This window comes from Thunnus albacares, chromosome 24, assembly GCF_914725855.1.
Source record: "Thunnus albacares chromosome 24, fThuAlb1.1, whole genome shotgun sequence".
NCBI classification, from domain to species: Eukaryota; Metazoa; Chordata; class Actinopteri; order Scombriformes; family Scombridae; genus Thunnus; species Thunnus albacares.
Window position 1 is genome coordinate 14141680 of NC_058129.1, and position 5963 is coordinate 14147642.

A 5963-nucleotide genomic window follows, 5' to 3' on the forward strand; every position below is an offset into this window, starting at 1 on the left:
ATTTAGCTGGGGAATTATTATTGGGGAACAAGGAGGCCCTGTTTCATCCTTCGTCATCACACTAGAAGACAATGTTCTAATTAAAGGATGAGTGTAAAGCATTGAAGGTCTATTAGAAATGTTAAAGTAATTAAAATTGAAGAGAATGTATTATAAGACATATTTGGACATAGCATTTAACAGCCAAGAAGTCAGAGTAACCGTTTTGTCACAGCATGATCCCAGTGACATTTTCATGGTATTTTATTGTATTTCACCTTCACATATCCACATTGTGAATAACTGACTGTAAAAAAAAATAAATGTAGTACTCAGCAGGATGGTAGAAAACTCATGTCATGATAGCTTACATATGGACTTTTTTCAGAGTTTGGAAATAGAGCAACTGCCTGGAACCTGGTAAAATTAGAGGTAAATTTAAATGTGGCACTTCTTGCATTTTGAAAACATTTTTAATATACTTGACACTTTGATAGACATCTGCTGGATCTGGCCAAGTAACATGACACTTACAATGAGAAATGGCAGCTACTAGCAGTGATAATGCAAATGCCAGACTACATAAAATTAGCTCTTGCTGGTTGTGAGCATCAATAGACCACAAGGGTTAAAAGCTGTTCAAAAAAAAAGTAATGATAGCTGAAACTCTAAACACATTTCAGAACGACCACCTAAGCTCACTTTAAAAGGGGTGTTTTCTACTCACCAGTTTCAGTGCAAAACTATCCTCCACTTTATTAAAATTCAGGGCCTCTAATCAGATCGCTAACAGGGAGGAATTCACACTTTTTCCACATATTTCCACACATAACTTTTGCAGTTTTTGTGCAGTTTATGGCTCAAAAAACAACTTTTCATGTTAATTTCAGCTCTGAGTCATTCCGGCATGGCTGGGACACTTGTCTATGATAACCATTTCAGTATGATTGCTGGTTTTCAATCATAAAGATTAATGCCAGGCTATGACGGTACCATATTCTGCAAATAAAAGGGTGGTTAAACTGAATTTAGTCCAGTCTGTTACATCCTCGAACATAGAGAACATAACTTAACTTGCTGACATCTCTATAAAGACCCAATCATTGAATCTGGGCGTAGTCCCTGGATCAACACTGTTTCCTTATCCCACTAGAAGATGGACTACAGCTGGTAGGCTTGTTTTTAATACAGGACCCCTCTTACGATGGTATCTTTTGGTGGATCCAAGGAGCCAACAAACTTGCAATACTTCAAAAAAGAACAAGGAAAAGTCCTTCACAACAAAGTAACTTCTCTCTTTCCTATCACAGTGTGCAAAAAAGTGCCTCCTTAGCAATATCCCTTTTAATCAAGCCAAGCCACAATAGGAGCCAGCAGGAAGCATGTGTAAATGATGCATTAATAACCATCCCATCCACACTCCCGGAGGCAGCACCGGCACGTAGGGAGTTTAAATATCTCTAAGGGATACCTTCATCTGAAAAGTGCTCAGCTCTCTGCTCAGAGCCTCTGCTGGAAAGAAAGAGAAAAAAAACTCAAACTAATTGTGAGGAGTTCAATGGCAGTTCAATGTGGAGTGCACTTTCCAAGGCCTCGGCAGAGAGCGTTGGAGGATGGCCGATCATGTCCGCATCGCCCTCATTGACGGCTATTTTAGAGGGTTGTAACCTTTGATGATGAGCTATTGACAATGGTTTTCAAACTTTTTCCCCTCTTGATACTGACATTAACAGAAAACACACAGTTTTAAAGCTACTTCTCTTTATATAGCTGGGTTTAATGCAGCTTACTTTACGTGCAGAGACTTCAGTGAAGACGGTAAAGTCAGCATAACCTTGTCAGTTTCTTTATAATAACCAGAGGATCAATTCAAAATCAAAGATCCCATGATGCATCAAAAATACAGGAATTCTCCAACCTTGGACATGTGAACAGAGAAGAAATAAACAGTGTATTTCTTGATTCTTTTTTTTATATTTTTGATGTATCTTCATTTTCATTCCTATAGATATCTGTCCAAACATAAGCAGTTCAGCAACCCTAAACCCTACAACCCTACCCTACTTGTTTTGCCAAATATGTTTTTGAGTATTTGCTGCCTGGATTATGTTCACTGTTGATATTTTATTTTTGTTTTTAATCCAGGAATTGTGACATCCTTACGCTGCAATATCTGCAATATCAGTGTCCTAAAATTTCAATATTGGACGATTTTGCAAAAACCCTGGATTGTGTTCAGTGTTGTTATTTCATGTCCAATGCCAACATTTTTCAAATTCTCTCTACAATAAAAATCTACAATGTCTGTGTGTGTCAACTATGACAAATAAACTCTCCCCCTATGAAAGTCAAGTGTGCTACAGGCCTATTTATGACCTCGGCCTTCAAACCTCGGCCTTTCTCCCTTGCTACATATTGGGCGCACTACTTCCTGCATTGGCACCAAACAATGGCATTGAATGTAAATTGTGAGGTGCAGAACTGTCCAACATAAATGTCCCTCCTTGGAATACTGGGCTGCTTTATAGTTGCAAAGGTCTTTGAGACCTGAGACCCGAATTTGTGTCCTGCATCCAACATGTTGTTATTAATTCTGGGCTACTGAAACATGTGGTTAAGATTAAGGAAAAGATATTCTAATTTCATAGTGTGCTTAAAATAAGTGTTGACTTTTTCAAAATGTAACTAAAACCACAAACTTTACCAAACTGTTTCCAAGTGCTTTGAGTTGCCTAAACAAATATAGGAGCATATATTTTACAGATTTTACTATTTTTCCTGTAAATCTTCAGATACTTTCTCATGTGTCATTGTTGATAAAAAATTTTTAAAAAACTAATAAAACTGGCATTATATTACTTCCAAACATATTCACTGCAACTTACATGTATGGTCAGCATTTTTGGGGACAAAGTTGAGGTCAGAGGTCAAGGTCAGCTGACATATAATGATCCAGGCAGCTAGGTAGCATTCAGCAGGAAGGAGTTAAATCATCATGAGGGTTTATACTCAGCTGATTGTCACCCATTTTGATGAAAGAGATGATGCCCTGAAGTTTTTACAAATGTCATAATGTCCTGTGTCTAGCTGGTAATGTGGGAATTCAATTGGATTGTAAGCAGCCATAACATAACAATAGTATGTGTAAGTCTGCTGTCATTAGCATAAGATTAAATAAACCTCTCATTGCAATGTTGTCAATTATGAACCATGATTAGTCAAAGTATGCTCTCAATATGCAGAAACAGCTGTTAAGGCTCTTAATTACATGAGAACAATTTGCAGATCAGCTGAAATATATATATATGCACCACTGTATTGGTTTAACTAATCAATATTTCACTGCATTCTGTATATTAGCCATACTGTGCATACCAAACTGACTTGTTTGGTTTTGAACCAGTGTGCTGGCCTTGCCTTGCTCCAGAAGCCTTGATGAGAAGCCCAATCAATGTGTTGTGAAACATCAACCACCGCTGCCTCTAATCCAATACTGTTTATGTCTGCTGCAGTCGATAGCCTGTAACCTTGGACATGGGCGCCTTCACGTCACCGCTGTCATCATGCAAAAACCTCATAACTGCAATTTTGCCTGGTTTTCATGTTTTCACCTCAGTTGAAAGAGTGCAGGCTTTGGTGTGGGTTGAGAAAAAAATCTCAAACGTCTTGGGATCATCAAGCTCTTTCAAAGCCAATCGTCCGACGTCGAAAACACACTGTCAACACGCTAACACCGAAGCTGTTTCTCTGAGTTGCTGAAAAGTTGACATTTTAGAAGTACAAGGTTTTTACCCTACAGCGATGATATAGTATCCTGCTGTGGAAGCCTGGTGTGTGAATGAGAACATCTGGCCATATAGCAAGAGTGTGTGTGTGTGTGTGTGTGTGTGTGTTTGTGAACAGATGCGTGCTCATGTACACAATGACACAAACTCACTCAGTCCCTGCCAAATCTTTGGTATATGAAACCCCCCATACAAGTCCCCCCAGTGGTCCCATTCAACACGGGGTGCAGCGGGCGCTTCGGCTCGCCACCAACGGAGACCCTCTGCCAGTGTTAAGCCCTTTTAATGACTGGATTTCCTCCCGATTGCCAAGTTCCCGTGTAATTGCTTGATGGTCAGCCCGGTGCTGTGCCAGAGCCGGGGGGAGCGCTTGGCAGTCAGTTCGGTGTTGGCTTGGACAAGGGTGAGCAGAAATAGCTGCAGCGGAAGCTTTCGGAGTCGCTGTTCGGACAGTCACAGCCCAGGGTTTTCACACTGAGGGGGGACCAGAATGAAACAGCGCCTTGTAGTCGGAGAAAAGAGGGGATAATGGAGAGATTGTTTTTGTTTGCTGAACCCAATAAGGATCGTGTTACCCCGAAAGCATCACTTTACACACACACACACACACACACACACACTCATCCAAATCTCTCACTGTGTCCCTCTTGCCTGCTCCCTCTCTTTTACTTGCTATTACAGAGCTCCTTTTTCTGCAAAATCATTATTATGGTTCCTGTTAATTACTGGGCTTTTATCTCTTCTGCGCTAATATCTGAAAATAGAAAACGCAGGTTAGCAGAATCAGGATAACTAAATAAAAAGACTGCAATGAAATACATTTTGCAAACGAGCTCAAGTGCAAAAATGGAATCGACTTCACCTACCGCGGCTGTAGGTTGTCGGTCCCCCTTTGAGCGACTAGGAATGGGAATCGCTGCCCTTTTATGCACATATCAGTGACCTTAAACCCAGCACACTTAGCCGCCTTTTGTCTTAGCACTGTCTGAACACAAAGATATCCAGGAGACTGTAGTTTTTAAAAAGAAGGAAAGAAAAAAAAAACAAAGATGTATGGTAATGCCCTGTCCGGCTGCACTGGCGCTGCTGCTGTGGCAAACAAAACACTCTTTAAAAGAGAGAGAGGTAAGGAGATACATCAATCAATTAACAATTACCCCTGCTGCTAATCAGCTGTCCCCGGCCTGTGCCGGTCGGCCCTTTTGTAATCCCGTTGGCAGCATCAATTAAATTCTTAAGGTTAGTCTATTGAATTTCCCAGATAGTGGAAGATGGGGGTGGGGGGTACGTTCGAGAGGAAGGACAAACTGTAGCCTAAACCTTCACCTCCCTCTCTTTTATCCTGCCCCTCCTCTCATATTCTGTATGTGGCTTCGGCAGCATCTAACCGAGACAGACAGACCCGAAGTCAAAAAGGAGTAAATAGAATCAGCTGGGACAATACAGGAAAAGATTAAAAGAGGATACAATAAGATATAAAAGAAGAGCAAGTATATGATAGAGCAAGGCAGTAAAATACAATAGAGCGTAATACAACAAGACAGAGAAGGACAATAGAGCAGCAGAGGTGAATTCTCAAGTGTAAAGGCACTGAAATAAGAGTGAACAGGGTGACAGTCTTGTAAGCTGAAGGGTAAGAGGGTGTGATTTTATGAAGCGAGGTAGTGAAGTGAGACCATGTTGTGCACAGGAGCAACGTTGTGTATTTCCACCTTTGTGATGATGCATTTGAGTTTTGGACCTTGAAAAGTGAAGATATTTTTGGCTCGTCATCACATCTTGAGATTTTGTTTTCTTATGTCTTTTTTTTACTGGGAACCCTGTTTTTTTTTTTTTTTGTTTGTTTGTTTACCGAGCACTAAGCAAAATGAGTGCAATGACTGTGTTCACATATGAAACATTAAACTCTTCATCAGATCAAATTTGGGCATGTAGCAACATGTCAGTCTTTCTTTCTTCTTCTGCTTCTCAATCCACAATTTATTTTATATTTTATACATAAACATACATGCTAATGTGCCTGAAATTGTTAGGATTGATGATTTTCTTGAGGCTTTGTATGTTACAGTTGTAGTGTTTAGACAGATGACATTTGACATATACAATCGTTTGTAATTCTGAAATGCAATGGGCTGAATCTTTGTTATAATACAGAGATAAAAATTAAAAATAATAATAATAAAAGTTTGTGGGTTAAGA